This window comes from Lepisosteus oculatus, chromosome 7 (genome assembly GCF_040954835.1).
Source record: "Lepisosteus oculatus isolate fLepOcu1 chromosome 7, fLepOcu1.hap2, whole genome shotgun sequence".
In the NCBI taxonomy this organism is placed as follows: domain Eukaryota; kingdom Metazoa; phylum Chordata; class Actinopteri; order Semionotiformes; family Lepisosteidae; genus Lepisosteus; species Lepisosteus oculatus.
This window is the reverse complement of record NC_090702.1, coordinates 15,987,071-16,011,147: the sequence shown is the minus strand read 5'-3', so window position 1 is coordinate 16,011,147 and position 24,077 is coordinate 15,987,071. Positions and strand designations below refer to the sequence as shown.

Below are 24,077 nucleotides of genomic sequence, written 5' to 3'. Positions count from 1 at the left end.
GTAGAAAGAAGATTGAAAACATATTGTGTATTCATTACAGATTCAACAGCTGCATGGTGTCTATTTCTGCTTAATGGTACACACTTTATTGAGCATGGATCCAGATTTTGCTTGCATGACTTTTCTTTAACAGTTCTTTTTAGATTCACATTATTAATATATTATTATTCACATTTATAATAATATTGATATAAAACCATATATGTACAGTATACAGTACATATAAGCAGTTGACTTTCAACAAAATCAGATCACCTTATGCATTGTAACCTTTAACAGATTGTGGCAGTAAATTTAGAAAATTGTGTTTTGAAACTAAATGACCTGCTAACAAGAAAAATGTAAACACATTCATCATGAAAAGTGTAACATACTTTGTTTTTTTTTTTATTTTAAATACCTACTGTATTAATATGTTTGTACAGTACATGCTCATAAATTAGAGAGCAAATGACTGTCTACATACCAGTTTCAAATGATATCACGTTATCTTGTGATTTATTATTATTTATTATTAAAGAATTTTCCCAAAGTGCTCAGCTTCTCCCAAAAAATTTTGTTCCAGACACATTGAAAAACTCTTTTAATTGTCTTATTATCTTGTTATTATTGGACATTGTTAAAATGCACCAGTACCTTTTTGGAAGAATATTCACCAAAGAAGAGCAATATCAACTCTTTAAAAAAATCAGCACTTCATAGTATATATCAGAGAATTTTAGCTCCTCTATATTGTTTCCTCACACTGTTTGGGAAAGGACATTAATGAGGTTACAATATATTATTCTTCACTGTAGGTTGCCTTTTATATTTGATTTACAGCCATATGATATTTGTAATGTCTCTAATAATATGCTATTGGGTGCATTCTAACATTCTTTAAGAAATGCAACACTATGGTCACTCTATTCCAGCTGGAGTTGTGTTATAACAGTGAAATGTTAACATGACACACACAAGGTTCTGTTTTTCTGTGACTCTTGTAATTCGGTACACCACACAATGTTATTTTAACTGAACATTACATGCACCATAAATATGGATGAATATCTCTTAATATAAACAGAGATACTGTCTGTTTCATTCCATTTGAGAGTGCCCTGTGTGATTCAGTTGTTTTATTAGGCTAAGGCAGCTCTTGAAAATATTCATCTACATTTAACACTTTTGTTTTATTTATCTGCCTTCAACAGGCACATAAACTTTGGCCTTTTCATAAAGTTTGATACATTTTATCTATGCAGGGTGATATGAAGTGCAAAACACAAAAACAACACAGACAAAAAAGACTGCACAACACCTACACAAATGTACACAACACAAACAAAAATAAGTGCACAAATAAAAATGTGTTCAAAATGGAAACAGGTTCTCATAACTGACATGACATCTTTTGTAAAGTGAGAGGGGACGTTACTGACTAGTGTGAGGTAAAGTATAATTTATCTGGACCATATTAAAGGTTAATATAAATAAAGTAGTAAGAATGCCATAGTTTAATTTAAATTCTATAGACCTCTTATTTACTTTTGTAAATTAAAATAATAAAGGTTTTAGAGTGGGGAAACTCTCATTCAAAGCTATGTACTGTACAGTATACTGTATGAGCTTCTCACAGAAACATACAATATCTCTGGAAAGGTTGGACCACAAGACAGCATATTGTTTTGAGGTCAGTATGGGCAAAACAAATGGTTCTAACAAAGCTGCCCTCCAAAAAATGGACACAACATCCTACTGTCGTGGTTTTCAAGGTTTTAGAAAATTAACGAAAACGTCTCAAGAACTCAACATGTGCACTCCACTCAGCACTGCCCTCTCACCTTACAACAGATGTTATGTCCGTTGTGAGAACTTATTTCTGTTTTGAACACATATTTGAGCACTCATTTTTGTTTGTCTTATGTCATTTTATTTTTGTTTGGTTTCTCATTTTTATTTTCACTGTGTCATTTTTTTTTCTTTGTGCATTCATCTTTGCTTTTGTGTTTTGCACTTCTGGTCCACCACAAAATTTGTTTCCTGTACAGATCTTTTTGACAGCAATATGCAATCTGACCAAAAATGGGGGAAAAAAAACAACAAGATAATTTATCAATGGAGGAATGTCTGGAAATACATTTAAATTCATCACTTCTATGGAGGATGTGAAAAAAATCAATATCTCTATCTTCTTCTGAGGAAAAACCAATGTAATATAATTAAATCTTCCAGAATACCTTTTACTATTTTATAAAAATGATTTTAATGTGGTTTTTGGTCTTTTTAGATTTTTTTCACCTTATTATTTAAAAATCCACAAGAAAATATGGCTTTTAAAAGAACACACTTGTTTAGCTTAAGGTCATGAAGCAACGACAAGTTTCTTATTTTGTCTTTTGTTTATATTACCTTTATCCTCGTTTTACTGTTTTACTAATACAGTACTTTGAAAAAAATCAAACATGATAATTATACCTGGTTTGATGTTTCAAAGAAAATCTGTGATGATTATCTTAACATGAAGTGTATTTTTAATGTCAGGTACACTTATTTTTTCAATTGTTTGATTTTTGTTTAAATATGAGGTTATAGGGAAAATAAAAAATCCATGTTGCCTTGAATAATTTAACTTTATCATTTAACTGACTTCCTTACAAACCATTTATTTCTTGAGCTACAGTACACTGCATAAAGCTGTACACTTCCACAAGCAAGTCTGTCACACCCTACTAATGATGCTGCCATAGCATGTATTACTAAGGGTTGTTACAATGAAAACACTTTTTAAATATGAGTTCAACAAAACCTCATCAAAATTGGATCATGTCTGAAATGGAATGGTTTAGTAATTCTACAATTATACATTCTGTGGGAATAACTTGCAATAAAATTAAAATTAAAAACACTTGTAGAGAAGTGATGAATTGAAATCATTTTATTTGATAATTTTAAAACTAAGTTTGTACCCCATAGTAAACAAACTTTAGTAAATTGGCAGTAAAACTCCTTCCTTTTCTTTACAAGACATGAATGCTACAGTGCTCTCTCAGAGTATTTTTTTGTTATAGGCAGGTGTTCAACCATCATTTATGTTTGCTGATTCTCAACATATAATTTCCAGTGATGAAAATACAGCCCTAATTATGTAATGTCATGTGAAGAAAATAATTTTTCAATGAGTATTGATTGGTGTCCAAGAATTGTTAGTACTTCACTTTTATGTAGCCCTGCAATTCTCTCGTTCATTTTACATTGATTTACATGGACCCAGTCTTAAGTCTATCTATTTTTTTTAAACTAAGGCATACCCGTCTACTACTGGATCACTGACAAAGGCTGTGAGTCTGTACATAATTGTAATTAAAGTTTAAGAGATTTCTCACATACTGACATACCTCTTCCAATGTTTCAACATTTAAAATACCAATTCTATCATTTATTTAAAAAATAAAATAATAAATAAATTTCACTCTTCACTCATTTTAATCCGAAGCTACAATATTATTAAAGCCACTTCATTTATTCATAACCCAGTAGTTCTGTTTAGGGTTACACAAATTTGGTTGGGTGGAGATATTACATTTATATTTTACTAAACTTCTGTGATATTTGTGATTTAATCTTTCTAAAATGTGAACTACAGAATCTGAATGTATTTTGAACCAACATAACATATTTTATGGTACTATATAACATACACTTCAAGGTCGTCTAGACTCATCCATTAAGTTCTGGGGTAATATAGTGTACTTTATGTTAATAAACAAGTTTTTACTGATCTTGTAAAAAGAAGGAAATTATTTACAAGTCTCCTGGATTTGGAATTGCATTTTTTAAATCGTGTATTCATAAAATACATTTTAAAACATAACACATGAACCAGACTCATAACTGAGACTGAAAAACTAAAACATATTCTGTAGAATTACATATGAACTAGTTATTATGAACTACAGTTCAGTAAATTTAGCTGCAAATGGACAGAATTATACTTTTCAGCCAGAGATATCTGCCCAGCACTATACCATACAGAACCAATGGTAAAAATACAATTAATGATGTAACTTTTTATTCGGGTGTGATCCAAAAACAAAATGGATAAATATAAATTATATATAAATCACTCCTTAACCAAATAGCATTGATAAAATTGTGCAAACATTTTAGCAACCATGCATTGACTGTTCAGAAGAGTAAAATATTTGAGGAGAAAAGAAGTTTGCACAGCATATCTGAAGCAAATCATATTAATGCCACATAACGTCTGTCACACATTTCTGTCTAAGCCACTCAAACTGAAATTCAAATGACCACTGAGGTCACACCCAATTTACAACAAGCCAGTGTACAACATAAGGTGCAATGACATCATTTTAAAATGCAACATATTGCATGAAGACATATATATATACCATCAATTTAAAAATATTTAACATCTTTTAAATCAGGTTTCATTAATATATAAAGCTTAAAAATAAAAATACTGCATGACCCAATGGACAATTAACCTTTCTTGTTTAATGCTAAATATTATTTTTTAGTCACATAAATTCTTGCAAAGACAATGATGCTGACTGTGCAGACAAAAAGTGAAGACTCAGTAACCCCTTAAGAATTTATTAATCTACAGAGACTGAGAACAATCCACAGTATAAAGATTCAAATTCTTTGTCATAATATGTCTAATATATATATATTAATGTCCTTGACTAGGATGTGCACAATAAGTGTAACGATATTTGTTTGTGAAAAACACTAGTCCAGATGCAGATATAAGATTTGTTTTATTATTAAATGTAACAAGCCTATAATCAATCAAATTATATGTATATATCAGAACTGTATTAAGATAGAAACTTTCAGTGCAAGGTTTAGAATGACAAATTCAACATCCATGATTTTAAACAGGTTAATGTTATAAACCTAGAAATGTTTTTTTTTAGTCTCATGAAATGTGCAACAGAAAGATCAAACAGCATTGTGTTAGGCAGCATACATCTGGTTCATATATTTCTGCACTTTTAGAAAAACAGACTCTACTACTATTACTTTACTCTGACATTAATTGTCTCTTTAGAAATTCTCCACTGAAAAAGATATATCTGTCCTGGTCGAGTATTTTAGAAATGAATTTAAATAAATACATTTAAATAAAAAAAAGTTTACAAAAAAAAGTGATATCTTTTTGCCCAGGAGGATACAAAATAATGTTTTATGTGACACTTTGTAAGTATGTCTTAATAAAACAACTATTTTAAAACAGAAAAAAAAAACAAAACTGATTATTTTGCTGTCAGGTTTACTATTATTTTTACAGTTGCAGGTGCAGTGTTTACAGTATAAATCATTCAGGTTTCTCTGTTGAGAAGATCCCTTGGTAAATATCAGCTTAAACCAAAATGAATTGAAAAAAAAAGTTCAAATTCCTTGTACTGAAATATACTAGACATCTCTTAACATATTCAAAATGTTGGATAAAAATATGTAGTATGATATAGTACTTACATGTTTTCTGTCTACTATATTTGTTGTTCATATGACTTTAACATTAGTCTTGGCATTACAAAAATTAGAAGAAGTCTAATGTTTTTTTTTTCTTTATGAGGTAAACACACTCTTTCAATTACTCACAGGCAGCCTTGAGAAACAGAAACACATGCAAGTCTATATAAATTCTAACTTAACACATGAGGCCCCAATGTATGTCATTATTTCTTTGTAAATGCTAATTAACAATCACTAGAACTTAATTACTTCACTAATGAATTGAACAAAAGAATAGAAATGAAAATCTTTGCACTTACGGTAAGCTGCTGTGATTCAGACTGGGTTCACACTTTGAATGGATCACTTGCCAAGGCTTTGTCTCCACAGAAAATCTCTCATCCAAGTCCGAGGTGGGTTTTACTTCTAATAGAATTGAAGACAATATATAATAACAACAAAAAATGACAGCTTAATGAGGCGACAGAATTACTTAACTAACCCTGCTCTTTACTCAAGACAGCCCTTGTTGCTGCTAGTACTGTATTTTAAACACCCTTTACATAAGTAGTGCTCTTTCATAGACATCTATTACCCTTGAGGCTCTACCATTTCACCTACACCTGGGTGGATCTATGAAGCGTCATTCCCTCTGTCAGAGGACCCGACTCTGCCTCTGCATGGAAATAAGAACTTGTCTCCTATTAATAGAGCCTTATAGTGGATTGTGCGAGAAGGTAGTCTGGTTAGCAGATGTGTGAAATAGTCCCAGCAGAGCAAAGGATTGTAGAGATGGGCCGTGCCAGGGCACAAACAACACACTGACTTGGGCGGTGATGAACACGCCAATCCCTCTGTGTGCACTGCAGGGAATGGGGCTGATAATATTACTAATAGGAATCATCATATGTTAAAGGCATTGTTCTTTTATAAGCCTTAAGAGCTGTTTCGCAGCTTCTAACATGATTCTTATTGCTGAGAAAAAAAAGGTCCTAATTTACTTGGCAAAAATATATTGTGTTATAATTATAAACTGTGTTTATGTCAAAGATACTTGGAGGATTTTGTTTTGGAAATGGATGAAGTTCTGAAGCATTCATTTAACTATCTCTGCTCCTCCAGATTCATATTCTATTGCTGCATGGCAGAATTTTGTTTTATCCTAGGTTTAAAATGTATCAATGAATAGCACACTATAAAGGCATACAGTATACTGTACATGAATTGTTAAAATGTAAGCAACACAGAAAGTCATCTTTCAAAATAAAAATAAACATAAGGCATTAAATATTCAGGTAATACTGTAATTCACTTCCTTTCCATGGCAAATTATGATGCTGGATTAACAATTAAGAAATACAACAATTTAAGGTAAAAATGTATTATCATGTACTGTATGTGTTATTTTTTGAAATATAACATTTATGAAATATAACATAAATAAATTGTGTCATAAATGGGCTGAAAATGTGCTAAAATGCCTTTAATGGCCCCTTTCTCTCCAGTTTGCACTTTCAAGATTGCTCCTGTTTTAATTTTGACATTTTAATATTTGTATCCCCACAGAATAGTGTGACCAGCACTCAGAATGAACTAACATTCCTTTTAACATTCAAAAACACAATCACATAAAATTAATTTAGTATTTTGGTCAAATTTGGTCAAAAGACAATGAATATAAATATATGAGAGAGCATGTATAATATTTTAATGTTTGGTATTAACTCGCCTGGCACAAGAAATGTCAACCTGGCCATAAGGTCAAGGCTGCCAACCCCCTCCCCCCCCACTTGCAAGCAATGAACCAGGGAAGCTGCACAAGGGTGAAGATGGGGTAACAGCAGGCGAGTATTTATACATAAGAGTGCACAAGCGCAGGATTACAATTTGATCTCCTTCCGAGCTTGTGTTTAACATTTCCATTTCTAAAGCTAATATTGAAACATAATCATGTTGTTGAAAATATAACCATAAATAACTAGATCAATAACTCTTGCAATAAGATGCAGTATGTGTCAGTAAGCAAATGTTTGTGACAGAAAAGTTACCTGTTGAGTATGTTGTACAAAAGCAAAAACATTTTTTTCTAGAGTTATTGTGGGAAAATGAACAGTTGTCTTAAATAAATACCTTAGAATGTTCTGTATACAGGAACAATGTTTTTGTTCTCTCAAGCTTTTGAATTCACTGTGCCTAGAGAAAACATTTAAAAACCTAAGCATCTATACATACTTAGATGCAATTTGCATAATGCTATTTTTAAAAATATTCGCTTCCGAATGTCTTCATTAACATAAATACGATATTTAAACAGCTCCACACAATTTTCCAACAATCCAAAACACCTGGGGTACAGCTCATATTATTTGGTTGGTGGACTCACTCATTAAAGTATTCTAATCACTCCAGTTTAGACATAACACAGAAAAGGATCTCAATTGTTATGGGAAGTGGAATCTGACAAATCTGATAAATATGAAGTCCAGAGGGCTTGAAAATTGGTTTCCAATGGGATTGTAATTCATGACCTACGGGATGCAAGCAGAAAACTATCCCAGCTCTTAGACAAAATACAAGCCCTTTACCTCAAAGCCTGTTGCACTTAGAAATGTCAATGGGAATGGAGCTTTAGCTTGTCAAAAGCTGTCAAATTTGTTTGCTGTTTTGTTGTGTGAAACCTGGTTTTTAAGGCTGATTTTTCTCAGTTCTTCTCTTTATAGGGATAAACCAGAAACACATGCAGTCTACACTTATGAAGTAAGGAATACCTTGAAATCTGCCAGATCTTGGCAGGTGACAAAGAGTCTACAGTATATATCCAGACATAAATGTTACATAATTTTCTGAACCACAAACAAGAATGTTACAAAGTTTTGTTGGCTGAATACAACCTTAAACTTCAAATAGTTTTATGCTTGGAAATAAATCTGAAAAAGTTCAGTTTGTCAACATCCAAAACTAAAGGAAGTGGAATTATAACTATAGTGTAATTTATTTAAAAAAGTCAGAGGTCTGCATCATCTAACTAACCATGTTGAACTCAAGAAATGTTATTAATTTGAAATTAGCTGCATTCTAAATTCAAACAATACAAACATCTAGAAAATTTGAAAACTATGAAAACATTATTAAGCAGGAAATGGGACATAAAAAGATGAACAACTTACAGTGTTTAATGAATTCTTGTTCCTTTTTTTAATTATTCTCACCTAGAGCCCAATCCTGGTCCTCATGACCTATTTGTCTTCTTTTTTACCAAAGACAGTCTCAATAGCTTAATTGAAAATGGTCATTAATTGAACTAGTAATTTTACAAGTTAGATATTTTAAGTATATTCTGCCCTGTACTGTAATTGTTACAGTACTTGTAAGTGTAATGTGCTTATTTTTATACATCTGTTAAAATTTTGGAAAGTTATACTGAAGTGTACGTATATTGAACCTTTTGAATGCGACAATTACTAGTTAAATTTGGGTTTCATTTAAAATAATCAAAATTTTTGCTGGAAACAATCTGGACACCGGCATCTTGACATAGGAAAGAAAAAGCATGGGAAATACTTGAACACAAGATAATTTAAAAAGGATACATTTAATTATCTTTTATAACTATGCCCAAGAAGTGTAAGTAAAATAAAATAATGTTAAAACATAGATTAAGCCATTTGGACGTTTTTTTGGTTTTATGGTGAGAAACTCATTGTTGTAAAACAAAAACAGTAATAGGTTTATTCCATGCTGAAAAGAGAAGAAAGAAAACACAATGTTTCAGCCGTGGAACCTTTTTCAGAAGAAAGGTGGCTTTGCTGGAAAATGAAAAAGGAAATGGCCCTCTCTGCACTTTGAGGAGTAAGGGGCAATTCAGGGTTTTGTTTATCCAATGGGAGGTTATAGGCATGGAGGCAGCCAATGAGTTTATGAGTTTATATAGACTGATTTTTATTCTCTGTGGGTCTGGTATTAGTGTAGGAACCTGGATCAACAATGATGTTTAATAGTGTGATATAGCTTTAAATGGGTAAACAAATAATCCAAAGAGACCATAGATCAAATGAGGGATGATTAGGACTATTAAATAAAATCGAAAATGATTAAAAAATAAGCTAGAAGATTCATCTCCACAGCTGTAACGTTGTGTTTTCTTTCTTCTCTTTTCAGCATGGAATAAACCTATTACTTGTTCCTTTGCAGCCTACGCATGCTGACGCAGCTACCCACCTAAACAAAAACAGTTTTACATAACACCTTTCATGGTACTATACAATATCTCAAGCAATGCTTTTCATTGAATAATGACCATTTAATAGAGTAATATAGTTGCATACCAGTTTTGATGCTTTTTTCTCTGTATCCATGCCTTTCAAAATGTCCCAGTGTTGGCTACTACAGCAAAAGGCACATTATAAACAAAGACTTCTTCAACTTTAACAGGTTTGTTAAATATATTAGAGATTATGCACGTTGCAACCTGGGTTTCAATGTATAGTACTACAATAAAGGAGTAGGTAGGACAGAAAAAAAGGCTATATCTTGCTCAATAATGTAGTTGGAGTAAGAGCTGTATAGTGGTAATATGAGGGATGACAGAAAAAACAGTCACTGTCAGAAACAGAATCCTGACCTGGTCTATGCATTATATTAAGGGATATATGTATATTTATTGAGTTAGAAAGTATTCTAGGTCTAAAAACACTGATTGTTTTTACATTTGATCAAAATAACAAAATTAGAAATATGAATTTTTAAAATAACTTTTTATAAGTTGCTTTCAAACTGTTCTAAGCAGGTAATACAGCATATGAGACTGCTAAATATTGCTGACTGTCTGCTTCACCTGGTTTTGATTCTTCATTCCTTAAGATGTCAACCCCTCACACCATTTCAAATGGCCAAGATCCAGTACAACATACTGAACATCCTGGGGAGAAAACTCCAACTGTAACCCATCTTGGCTCCAAACCAACAACTTTATGCTTCTGATTCCTATTGTTGACATCATTAGTTGCACACAACTGCTGGAGATTTTACTTGTTGGCACAATTCTAGATCTTGCTGAAAAATAATATCATAGTGGCTTAAAGGCATTTATACATTATTTATACATTTAAATCTCCAAGAACTACTGAGCCACATAGGCAAGATTATGTCTGCTGGAAGATGAAAAAGTGGACTTCTGTAATAAATGGAAGGGTATTTTATGAAGCATTAACAACCAGCAGTTGTTGCCATTTTCACAACAAATTATGCCTTTTAGCAAATTACTTTGCGTCAGGACTTGTTCCTCCCTTGGTCCTATATTGTGTTTCATGGTGTATCCCTTGTTAAGATACATCTAAGCATTCATTTCCATTTCATTAATCTACTGGAAAATGTTTACAATTTTGGTAACAATAAAAGTCAAGGGACAATTAGTCTATTCTGTTTTTGTGAGTGAAGGGAAATTATTAAGCAATACTAGAGAAACTTCAACAAAACTTTGAAAACACTTTAGAAAAAAAAAACAAAACAAATGTAAACTTACACTCAAATCATAGATTTCCTATTTTTTAATCATTTTCGATTTTATTTAATAGTCCTAATCATCCCTCATTGGATCTATAGTCTCTTTGGAATATTTGTTTACTCATTTAAAGCCATATCACACTATTAAACGTTATTGTTGATCCAGGTTCCTACACTAATACCAGACCCACAGAGAATGAAAATCAGTCTGTATATAAACTTATTGGCTGCCTCCATGCCTATAACCTCCCATTGGATAAACAAAACCCTGAATTGCCCCTTACTCCTCAAAGTGCAGAGAGGGCCATTTCCTTTCTCAGTGTCCAGCTAAGCCACCTTTCTTGTAGTATTTGCAGTTCTTGTGATTAATATTACACTTGCTATGAGAGTAGCAATGGCCATTGGAGGGGAATCTAAAGTCATTTGTGTGTATCTGAGAGGAAACCGTCTTATCAGTAGATAACAGCAATATCAACATGTGCCAAGGGTCAGAAGAAGGTAAGCAATAAAGGAAAGACTCAATTCACATGTCACAGAGACCTCACACACCCTGAAAGCAGTATATGGCTGAATTTAATAAAAAAACAATTATTACTATATAGAAACAGATTTTGTTTAAGCTAACAGATGTAAAGAGTAAAAACATGCTATCTTGGTCCAATATAACCAATAGTACGAGGCATATGTGAACAGGTGAAGATTAAATGTGACACTTAATATCACAGGGAGGAAGTGCAAATTCCACAGTGCATAGGTTTATGCTAATACAGAGTAATTTTACAGCATATGAGCCAGACTGTGCATCCTTTAAGCTGGTTCCTAAATCCAGTTACCTTTTACACTGTGCTCCACAACATTCGCAGCTTAGAGTTAGTGCTAGCTGGAGTACAGACAGAGCTACCTTGGTCAAAACACAGACAACAAGCCAGCCAAATAATTTACTGTTGCACAGTGAACTAAGGATCCCCCAGCCAGCATTACAGTTCTTAGTTTCACTGGAGCTTCGCCAGCTCCGTACTTCCACTGAAAATCCAGAGCACAAGTAGAATCAGGATTCAGGTAAGGTTCTCTGCTTCTGTGTGCAAAGGACAGAGTTGTTTTTCTAAGCCATTCAACAGCCCTAGGCTTATATTTTGGCATAAAGATTGGTCTTGATTACCAATATTTAAAAGGAAAAACAGTAGTTTAAGAAGTTATTCTCAATTATAATTCAAACTTTTCTTGAAAGACATGAACTAATCTACTGGGACCTATAAAGATGTTCTTCAAGAATGTTTCAGCTGACATCTGTGATCTTTACTGAGCCCAGATCAATGTCATTTTGTAATATTTGTATAAATTATAAATAGTGTTGGCAAGAATATATTGTATGCTTAAGAGACAAAGTTAATGATCGATGCAATATTTATTTAAAAAGTGATATTTTTTCTAAAGGGATGTTATTCAATCAAAATTGCCTTTTCCATTGGATAAGTAGTTATTCATTGGATAACTCAAAACAGAATCTGTGAACGAGTTTTTATAGGTACTATGTGTTTAAAAGAATATAGACTCTTGACTTATTAAACACTATATGAAACCCTCAAACTCAAGCCTCAAGCCTTTGCTGCTTATACTGCACTGCAGGCAGCAATTTCGTGAGCACAGAGTAATTACATAGCTTGGAATTGATACTTGATGTCTTCCTGAGCTGTGGCTACTGTAATTATCTATTCATGCATGAAATGTCTCCTCACGAAATATTGACTCCAGCTGTGAGAGAGTTTGACACCCAATTGCATGTTGATAAATGATGGAACGAACCCGGAACAGCTTTATTTATTTAAAAGGATGCATTTACACTGGGTGGTCCACAAAATAATTATTTTTATGAGATGGCTGTTAATTAAAAATAAAACTGAACATTGACATATGTACTGTAGCTTGTATGATCAAGTTGTTGTTTTTTTTTTGGGGGGGACACAAATGTAAATTAATTGTTGCTTCAACATCCCATTTGCATTGCAGGATACGTAAAACAGATATAAGAATGTAAAACAGCTGCATGCAAAACCTTTCTTATAAACAGACATACACTGTACAGTCCAAATGTACAGCCTCTAATGGGTTGATAAATTTCACAAGTAGGATTGCATAGATCACTTAGTCTTATATGTTTTTATTTAACTAAGCTGTTTTCTATTCTAAAAAAACTGACATTAACTGAATGTAAGAAATAGGAAAAAAATAAAGTAAAAATAATCCAGTTGCTTACTGTATAGTACAACAGGATTTGGGCTAGTTTCAACTTCATTAATTCTTAATCCATGTTACACAAACCAAAATTATACTGAATGCTCCCTTGGCTCATAAATAAATATAATTAATAATTTAAAGGAAATGTGAATTAAAGTATAATTAGACAGTTAGAACTTCATCAAGGGTAAGTTATTTCCTTAAAAAAACATTCAGGCCTTAATGGATGACAGTTTGTAGTCCTCTTCTTATTCTTATAGTATAGTGCCAGGTGTTCTCTTTCTCCTTTTTAAATAATATAAAATATGACAGAGTTTTAAAACAAATTACTAACTGAATTGGAAGATACTAACAGACAGACAAGTATTCAAATAAAAAGATACATTTCCAAACTGCAAAAAATAATATTTTACAAGCATTGAATACCAATCTAGTAATTTAAAAGACTGACATTGTATTTGATGATACAAATATCGTAAAACAATGTCTGTGTTTACCTTGAGTGAAACTTAATAAATAAAAAAAAAGAGATTGCAAAAAAATATTTTCATTGTTCTACATAAAATAGAAAACCTTAAATAATGAGATCACAACTAAAGCTGTTGTTCCCCTAAATATACATTACAGAATTAATGTAAATTTAGGTACAGGTAGAAACTTCTATCTATAATATTTTCCCAACATGGAAATTGTGTTTTTACCACCACTTAGTCATCAAAGTGATATTCTAATCAAGATACAAATCCACAGAAATTTAGTGTATTTACCAAAACCATGCATGAATGAGGTAGCATTACACAGCAGGTTAGAACAGGTACTATATACTGTATATATACTATATCTATACCAACTTCTCAGGAGACTGGAAACTCAATAAGCTTTTTTGGTTGGAATTAATTAATTTGCATGAATAGTACTCTATACAACAGTCCCATCATATATATATATATGCCAAGTATGACACCTTTTGCACTTGACACATGTATCATCATTGTCACTAGTATTATTAGTTAATTATTTATTCCTGAAGCGACCTTATGCTGAAAGAAAGCAATCCGTATTTTGTTGAAAAAAGAACAGATCAAAAAAAGAAAGGGAGAATAATGAATTACAAGTGTAAGTAAAAGAGGATATTAGAAAGGCCAGAAGCAAGAAAATCATATTTGACTCTTAGCTACAGTAACTTAAATATTTTTTTCAGAATTATAATTTGAAGTAAACTATCTACTGTAGGTGGCAAAACCTTTAGATAATGAAAGGCAAATGGATAAAGTATTAAATATTTCGCACAGCTGTATACAAATAAAGAAATAAAAAACAAGCCTTAGAATAAGGAAAGAAAAAAGTTCAATTTCAAACAATATTTGTAGAGATTACACAAGAGTGTTACAGATAAAAAAAAAATCCCAGGGTTTGGTGCTATTTTACCAACATACAAGAAGAAGAGAAATGTTTATTCATAGAAAAATGTTAATGTAGCACATACCCATAGAAATGTTAACAATACCAAAGTAATTGTAAGACTGCAAAATAACAGACAACAGTTACTGTACACCTAAAATTGAAAATTGTGTGAATATAGTAATAGGATTCTAGAGGATAGTCAAAGTGAAAAGGTTGGTCTTGTTTTGCCATCTTGTTAGCATTAGCAGGTAACAGCTGTATTAGATTGTTAAGACGTCTTTATGTTTTTAGATTTTTATAAGTATTTGGCTAAAAACCCACATAGATTGAATTAATCCACGGTCATATTGTACTTATACAGTATGCTGATGGCTAACTGGGTGAAAGTCAGTATACACAAGGGATGAATGCCCACACAGGGGTAAAGAAATATGTTTGGTACCTCAGAGGTCTGTATTAGGATCACTTCTCACCCTGTTTTAAATCAATGATCTAAATAATGGTATGATTACTAATCCATTCAGTATGTTGGTTATTCATATCAAAATAGGGGGATTAGAAAACATTGTAGACGCAGGAAAGGACATTCCAAAAACCTTTAACAAAAGTCAATACAAAGGAAATACCTGTCAGATGGCAAATAATGTAAATAAGTGCAGTGTTACTTAGAGCAAAAACAAATTCTAAATATTATGTAGAAAACACTGATCTCAAATAATTATTTTGTAAAAAAAAGACAGGTACTTATGGGAAAACAATAACATTGTGAGGATGTAATGTTACAAACAAAAACAAAAAATGATATATTATTACTGCACTGCACAATCTGTCCAATTCCCCAGCGTAAAGGAATGTCCTACACTCAAGAGATTAAAGGAACCCAAGCTTTTTAGTCTTTAACAAAGGAGGCTTTGCAATCTCAGTGGATATTTGGAATAAAGTTAACACATTTCTTTGCACACCCCCAAGACTTTACAAGCACCCACCAGGCTGGAATTTGATTTATTCATTTCTGAACCCTGGTTCAGAACTAACGTGTAAACTTTACAGTCTCTGAAACATTGTTGATGGTAATGCCCTGCACACATTTTAGAAACTAAGGGAATCTTATTCACTTCTTGGGTTTCCTTGTGTATCCCAGACTCTGCTCTTCTACCTGTAGTCATACATGCAGCTAACCTCCAATGTGCTAAGGCACAAACTATGTCAGCTTGGACAGACACAGCTGTATGTTATAGATTAGAAATATATTCTAAAGTGGGTGATAACATTTAAACAATGTATTTTTTTTCTTAACAAAACACAAGTATGCAATACAAAGTATGGTTATACTCAGGATGATCTGTACTTTTTTTATATTTCATTTCAAGTTAACAACCACGAAAATTAAAAACACATTAGCATGATGCTGCCTGGTTTAATAAACACATCAAAGTAAATGTTTTCCTAATTTAATAGGTTAATTCCACAAGTCAAAAGGAAAACCTAACATAAGAACTGAAAATACTTTGTTAATCTGTACCACTTGCTGAACAACCTTTACATGATTAAATAAAGAAAAAAAATCTATTAAAAACTGAAATAACATTAGATATATTAAAACCATAAATAAAGCAAGATCTGTCTTTGATTAGACCTGACTAAACCCTAGCAAAACAAACCAATGTCATTTTATTGTTTAGAGGACAATACCAATAATTAATTAATAAAGGCTCTATGTTTACCAGGATAGGTAATTGAAACTTCAAATAGGACAAATAAAACCATCCGTCTTTGAAATGAAATGCATCTCAAGAACATTCCTATTAATAATGCAATGCAGGAGACTAGTTAATAGATATCACTTTGCTTTAATATCTGGGCTTATACAAATCATAGGAAACAGCTTACTTTCACAACAAATTTGTACATTGTGCATTTCATTATGTGAAAGAACATTCAGTTCTAGAAAATAGGACTATTCATTGAAATGAGATAGAGGAACCCACAAGAAGTTTCATGAACATGTATTTGTCTTCTTTACCCACCTTGCTTATGGGTCCATATGTGTTTTGGCAAGTGAGGACCCTTCAATTAAAAAAAAATAATTAGTGGAAACACTTAATAAGGAGTGGAAGTGGGGGAATGTAAAATGCACAATACTAAGTGTTTTGTGAGACTGAGATGTTGAGGGACTGGTATGTGTGGTTGCTTTTCTCCTTTATGATGTATTTTGATTTGACTGAATGATTGACAGGTTAACTGTTTCAAAGCCTTCTGAGTTCAACCGACCTGGCAATTGTAAATTCTGAACCGCTTGCCAATGGCAGATTGCTTTTGTTGGGAAGGAAAGGGGGCCTCTTCAAAACAAAAAGCTGCTGTCAAGTACCAGATTCACAATTTGTGATGGGTGGATTTGGTCTTGAAGTAGCTTTAAAACTTTTAACATATTTCACAAAAACCTTTTATGGGTTAAAAGATGTGGCTTTTCAACCTATTGAATAATAATGTTAATTTGATACCCTTTTCCAGCTTTTTTTTGTTACTTAACCAACTTAGTTTTTTTTAATAGAATATTAAAGCCCCGTCAATAGCTGGAAGATTGGTTTACATTTTATAAACTTTTAAATGATATTAGATCAATTTATTTTCATGTCATAATGAATGTAAAATAATAATAAAAACAAGATCTCTGTCACTGTTTCTAAATTAATAACCGAGCACTAGATCGAATAACCTTGATATTCCCTAAGAATTTTAATGTGGACAATATCTTCTCTTTTCTTATTCTGTGACGTACTGTACTGTACTTCTCACTGAAATTTCAAAAACTCTTATGTTCCTCCATTCTGATATATAAAATTACTGAATAAATGTCTTAAATATGTGTAGGGAGTCTCACTAAAATTGTTTTGAGAACCCCTAATTTAATGTTTCATGATGTCACAGATTTAGGAGTGTGTTTTTACACTACAAGCGCAAGACATGTTCATATAATTCCTCTAAGCTCTTCCAAAATCCAGAGCAATCTCAAAGACATGATAACCCCTTGTTTCAAATGTTTTTTATAACTTCAGATGGATTATGATAAATAAGTGTGGTGCAAGAGAAATTGAAAAATGTATATTTCTTCATAAAAGGGAATGAGCTGATAATATGTTCTACTGAAGAGGTTCAGCAGGAGTTATTTATAGAAAGGGATTTTTTATATGATTTTTGCTATTTCCATGTTGCTTATATCTAGAAAATAGTGTTCTACGGTTATATTTTGTCACATGGCATTCCTTTAACCTTGTCTTTTGCAAATCCTATTTCAAAATGCTAAAACTGCTGCATATTAAAAAAGGAAAGATGTGTCTCACTATTCACAGACAGTAATGGAGTAATGGTACTATCAGTATCTCAGACCGAATTTACAGGTTTTGCTGATCACTAATCCCAGAGCCTGTGCAATTCACATCTCAGAACTGCGGCTAATATGCAATTTCTGTAAAACATATACACTCATCCCTCTGCTTATGAAGGAAATGTGTTCTTCAAATTGTTCATATTCTGTCTTCTTCAAAAAAAACAGCTGGATGAGACAGGATCAGTTAGCCACTTCCAAACGGTCTAGATTGACCAAATGACTTCCTCTCATTTGCAACCTTCCTTATGTTCTTATATCGCTCCTAGATTCACGACAGACAATGGAACCATCTACACAATTGCTGTAATGAAAACTGGAGAGTGTACAGTTCAGTATTGAAAAGGACAATAATAAACTGTGGATTCAATTCTTGTGTTCTTAGGTGCCTCCATTCACATCTCAGTCTGCCTCCATAAAGGCAAAGTTAGTAAGAGGAGAAAAACACCAGTACTGCTGCACTTATTCTGTTAAGTGTTTAATGCATTTTTGTTTTGACTACTCCACAGCAATGTACAGTATTAGCATTTTCAAACACTTGTCATATATTTTAATTAATTGGCAGAAGATTTACTTCATATGAGTACATGTGTTTTTCATTTTATTTTTACATTTGTTAACATAAGTTGACAATATTTATAAATGTAATAGACTAAGCATTTCCCCACTATTGCATTTTTCCCACATGTAACAATTTGATGGTGACTGAAAAAACATAATTAACATATAAACAGTTTTGTTATATTTCATGCAGAAAAAAATACAAATAAACATCAAGATAGTACTTTTGAACATATTTCTTACAAAATGTATATAATAAATAAAACATAGGGAATATAAAAATATTCTAAAAAAAATACAGCTTTGATTGGAAATCCTGTGTCATACTGTATCTATGCTCACATGTCACCTGAACAGTGAAAACAATCAAGGTCTTAATTACATTTTCAGGAAATTACTTTCAAGTATGCAATACTGTCTTGCTCTTTTTAATGCAAAAAGCTTTCATTTTGTTTCTTCTGATTCATGTCCTGTAATCGGTCATGCAACACAAAATAAATGCTTTTTCATGTGATCTTGGATATCATTATTAAAACTAACATTAAAAATGGCATTTTAATGTGTCAAATAGTTAAAGCTTAGCCCGCATTTCTGCCAGTTTAGCTGTTTTTTTAATTTAGTCTGACTTGACTAAAAAAATGATTATCAATCCAAAAGTGCTCCAAGTTGGTTTTAACTTGTGATCGTTCACTCTCAGTGTCTACCAAGAGACCTTCATCGAGTAAGTAAAGGATTTTAAAAATAATTGAAATCTTTGTATTTCAGATCTGAGGATCATGGCCACTTCCTTGTCATTACCAGGCACTTAAATGTAAAACCTGTTACTTTCAATTATTGTTAGATTCCCTGAAATGAATGGTTCTCTATAGAGAAAGTCTTTATCACACAGTCACTAATGGGGCATGCCCATTGCTTGGAAAGACTGTTTGCATTGGGATGTCCTGTACATCTGAGAGTCATTACGCAATTGGCTCAGCTTTCTTCCAAATATGAAAAAAATTCTAAACAATAATCCTTCCTAACGATGCAAGATGTTTATTGTTCCAAGAATGAGCAATCAATGTTTGGAAACTGGAAACGACTCACAACATTGTTGTCCAAGAATATATGACTGTGGATGAAGGGCTGCATCGATTATTTGGCGGAAAAATCAAATGTCTGGAAACTATTAGACATTCACATCTCTGTAACTTTTTAATTAGAAGTGAAGATGAATGAGAATTCTGGTGCACATATGTAGCAATGAATATTGCTTATTTGCTCTACAATATATAATCCAATTGCTTAGTTATAGTTGTAATTCTGAGGGAAATTGCATGAACTTTTTTGCTTTACTTCAACTGCTACATCCAACATGCATTTGCATTTAATGTTTTCTTATCAAATATCACATATAATTTTGTATAGTTGATGACTTATATAATGACCAAGGGGGAAAATATTTTTTATTTGTTTTGAGAAAGCAAATAATTTATATTGAATTCTAATAAAGCAAGATAAATTTGATCTGAACATTCCTAATTTCTTTGAAATACTTAAAGGAGATTTTTATTAGTTTCACGATATTCCTTTTTAAAAGAAAATTGGACATTAATATTTTTTCTATTCTGGAATATACATTACAAAATCATGAATTATTAAGTATAAATGAATCAATCAAGACATATGTAATTGTATTTTTATGTAATTCTGTGTATTTCTTTCAAAACCACTTAAAATATGTTATTTCAAGTTAACCTAGTCAGAAACCATTTCACTTAAAATGGCGAGAAAAATATAGTTCCTTTTATACAGTTTCAGTTTATGAATTAGTTCACATACCTCAGAAAACATAAATAATGAATGAAAAGAAGAACAAAGTAACAAATGTATATTCGTTTTCAAATCCTGGAGCTTTCACAGGTTTTTTGGTAATGTACAATTTCAAGTCTACTTGAAAATGTTTAAGTTAATGATTTATCTTGTAAAACACTGTATCTATGGTGTAAGATGAGCCTTGTTGCTTTGAGCCCTTGGTGGTTTGAATCGTGACTGTGTGCAATCAGAGTAACAGTCTGAAGTACTCAAGTGATACTGTGATTAGAAGTGCTATGGTCGACTGACAGTCCTTGGCTCTCCATGTAGCAATGACTCAGGTGCTGGCCCGGTTCCTCAAGGATAGGCATTAGTGTTAATTCTTTCTGTTGACCAGATTACACTTAATCCTTTTTACAATAAACACAGTTCTTTGTGTGCAGTGTACAGTGAATTTCCAAATAGTCAACTTTTTAATAAAGGACATGCATTTAGATAATTTCACATCTAGGCATTTTCAAGTGTTGAAACATTTTATACTGAGGTGATTTTTTTTCAATTTTATGTTTCTGACTTGTTTTATTCACACATTGTCCACTGAATCACATAGGCTACATACTGTAGTTTTGCACAAGAAGCAACAATGAGTGGGCTGTTTTGAGTTCTGAAATAACTTTGGTGTAACCTCCTCCCACAGGCAATCTGAGTACACTTCATTTCAAACACACCTGATAAAAATATTTGGAGTTTTCATACTAAGAACAAGAAAAACATTGACTGCTTCTAGTCATTTAGGTCTTAGAAAAAATGGGCCCAGTGTTGAGTTACACCATGTCTGGCAAGAGAGATGTACAGATGCAGCCATTCAAAAGGGGTGGGGTATTTCGCGGAACACCGCGGTGGGCATTTCGCATCAAAATGCAGTTTCAAGTAGTATCACGTGGTGTATCGCTTCATTTGATGTCATACCGGAAAGTATCCGGAATCACCTTGTAAAACTGCCAGGAGGAGCCAATAAAGCTTAACCTCTCATGTACAGCATTTGAGCTTTTACATTTAAACTGTTTATTACAGCATGTTAATCATCAGTCATTAAAAAGTTGGTGTATTTTATGTAAGCAAGATTGCTCAGTTGGGCAAAAGTACACAACCCACCTTTATCATAAATATTTTAATTATGCAGAAATATTTTATGCATCAAAGCCTTTACCGAAGATCTTACTAATAGTATTAATAATGAATGACCTTGGACAAGCTGTAAACTCAACGTATTACGCTGGTCCACATTATTTGTAACCATCATTTTAAATGAAAATGCTTTATTTTTTCATCGACAAAAAGTAACACCACAGCATTTCATTGATCTAGCTAACAAGGACGGGACATTAGTTAGCCAATAGGATAAAGGAATAAATTACTTTTTTTATTTCTTTAGCACATTTATTTGAACATTTCAATCGATTGTACAAGCACTGAAAAACTGTCCAATCCCTAGTTTGTCGGGCATTTTCTTTTAGTATAACAGACATAAAAACTCCCTTGTTTTAACAGAGCGTTTCATAATTTCTAACAATGAAAATTATTTAAACTGCGACACTTATCATTCAACCAGAACTCAAAATATCACAAGGATCCTCAAGAGCACAACAAAGACTGTTTTAAAAGATACTTGTACCAGATACATGAGAATCCAAGCTTTTTGATCAATGCTTTCTTATCTTTGCTAAGAAGTAGTCTTTAAAATTTATCACACTGTAAAAAGTCAATTTTCATGGGCGTCTGTATACCAGAGATTATGGTACCGCTTCAGAAGGGTGTCAGACAGTCAGATTCCAGGACCGGAATCTTTTATAATCAAGAATATGTAATCACACATCTAAATAAATTAATAATGATATTAATTTAAGGATCTAAATATCTAAATCTATGTATCTATATAGCTGGTAGTATTACTGTATATCACTTTCTTTGTAAACACGTTTTGTTAACACCTGAATTGCAGGTGGATTCTGTTTTTTGGTCTGTTATAGTCTGTAGCTCAAATCCTGTTTAACTAAAAAATAGACACGAGAAGAATATTATTGGACAATGTTGTGACGCTCTGGCGGAATTTCTCTGTAAACTAAAGAGTTATAGAGGAGACAGGTTGTGTATTGCTTCTTTTTACACTTGTAAAAAAACATTTCAATGTTAATGCGACACGGAAGATAATGTGGTGTATTGGTCGTTAGTGGAAAGATTTAATTATTTAATCTCTTTACTGTGCACATTTTAATCCGATTAGTATTGAATATTTATATGGAATTTTAACACTAAAGGGAAATTTTAGTAGCTAAGCATAGAACGCAGAAGAGCATAACGAAGGTCATAAAGGTCATAAACGATATTAATTTAGGAACATAAACATATTATGTAAAATGTATGTTGTTATTGGAATTTTAAAGAAAAAAACACCAATACTCAATTTCTCCTACAGTATATTGACATTTTTTATATTTCAAAATAACACATGTTCGTACTGTATGTACAGTACACAGCAGTACCGCAGGTTGAACTGTAGGGCGCAAATTCACCCGAGCCCAAAAGCCCAATATATTAATGTGCATTCGCCTGGCGCTGCGCGGTTTTCATCACTCTCTGCGGGAGTGCTGGCTGTGATGAATTAAACCGGTTTCACAGGTATTTTCAAAGTAGAAGGGGGCAAGTCTTCCAGTGAAAGACACCCCCCCTTCAAAACCCCTTTTTTTTGCTTACAGTAGTAGTACTTAAGTACAGTACAGTAAGTACAGTAAGTAAACACTGCTCTGTGTGCAAATGCAAATGCATTTAAAAAATGCATTTATAATTATTATTAATATTGATCATATTCTTCCTCCCAGGACTTGTAAAAGTGTTGTTGTTATTGTTGTTATCCTGTAAAGCACTTTGAGAAGCATACTGTCCAGCATATTGTATTTCATTGCACTTTGACAGACCGTCTTATAATCACTTGTTGTTAGAATATCCCCCAAGAGGATATTCCCCCCAAGAGGATAAAGAGGATATCCCCCAAGAGGTATCCAGGTAACAGTGAAACAGGCGTACAGTCTGGGGAGATCGCCCATTCTCCATGTTAATGGTTCCCTGGTTCCGCACCCCTTGGTGTCTGTCTCTCTCTGTCTCTCTCTCTGTCTCTCTCGGGCCCGCACTCTTGGCGGGCTTGTCTTGTGTCTCTCTCTCGTCTGGGTGCGGGAGTGCTGGTGGCGGGTGGTGATGGAGAAGAAATAAAGCGCAATTTTTAACTGCACAAGTCTGAGTCTCTGTGTTCGTCCTCAACGAACCCAAATTCATTACATTGGTGTCAGAAGTGGGAGGATGGAAAGTGAACGGCCTATGATGTCGGACTCAGAGAACTGCCAGTTCCCTCAGCCCCGGGGACTCAGGATGCCGTCAGGAAATGGGAGCAGGGCGGCCTAAATGGGGGAAGGCCGCTCTTGAATGACGCTATCCCCACTCCGGAAAGCCAGAAGGAGCGCTTCACCACGCCTGCTGTGGGAAGAGTTGGCCACAGACAGGGCTTATTCCTTCCCTGCCTCACCGAGGGCAGACCCTGCCAGGCCCTCGTCGACACCGGTTCGACCATCACCCTGCTGCAGCCTTGTGTCCTGCCAGGCACCGAGGCAGCTGGACCCCTAGGACCCCTTTGGGGCTGCAAGGGTGAAACACCCCTTCTACCTTTCCCCAGTCCACG

General features: G+C 33.1%; 1 protein-coding gene across 2 annotated transcripts in view; it reads right to left on the bottom strand.

Annotated features, from left to right (window-relative positions):
• sema3ab (sema domain, immunoglobulin domain (Ig), short basic domain, secreted, (semaphorin) 3Ab) overlaps window positions 1–24,077 on the bottom strand; it is a 217,624-nt gene that overhangs the window by 137,733 nt on the left and 55,814 nt on the right. For both annotated transcript variants that reach the window (XM_015352900.2, XM_006633561.3), the window contains exon 2: window positions 5,787–5,892. The gene's annotated coding sequence lies outside the window, so the exon portion shown is untranslated. The remainder of the gene's footprint in view (window positions 1–5,786; window positions 5,893–24,077) is intronic.